The sequence below is a fragment of the Bison bison genome, unplaced genomic scaffold (genome assembly GCF_000754665.1).
Source record: "Bison bison bison isolate TAMUID 2011002044 unplaced genomic scaffold, Bison_UMD1.0 scf7180017864508, whole genome shotgun sequence".
In the NCBI taxonomy this organism is placed as follows: domain Eukaryota; kingdom Metazoa; phylum Chordata; class Mammalia; order Artiodactyla; family Bovidae; genus Bison; species Bison bison.
The window spans coordinates 2,393,249-2,393,562 of record NW_011495064.1 but is presented as its reverse complement, the minus strand read 5'-3'; the positions used below and the strand labels follow the sequence as shown (position 1 = coordinate 2,393,562).

Here is a 314-nt window from a genome sequence, read left to right as displayed (position 1 = left end):
TCTGGGGGAGAAAGGACACACGTGTATGACCTCCCGTGCAGCACAGGGAGCTCTGCTCAGTGTCGTGGGCAGCCTGATGGCTGGGGCATCTGGGGAGAAAGGACACACGTGTATGACCTCCCGTGCAGCACAGGGAACTCTGCTCAGTGTCGTGGGCAGCCTGATGCGTGGGGCGTCTGGGGGAGAAAGGACACACGTGTATGACCTCCCGTGCAGCACAGGGAACTCTGCTCAGTGTCGTGGGGAGCCTGATGGCTGGGGCGTCTGGGGAGAAAGGACACACGTGTATGACCTCCCGTGCAGCACAGGGAACT

The 314-nt window shown here is 61.5% G+C and overlaps 1 protein-coding gene across 1 annotated transcript in view; it reads right to left on the bottom strand.

The window, feature by feature from the left end:
• BUB1 (BUB1 mitotic checkpoint serine/threonine kinase) overlaps positions 1 to 314 on the bottom strand; it is a 33,751-nt gene that overhangs the window by 1,983 nt on the left and 31,454 nt on the right. The window lies entirely within an intron of this gene.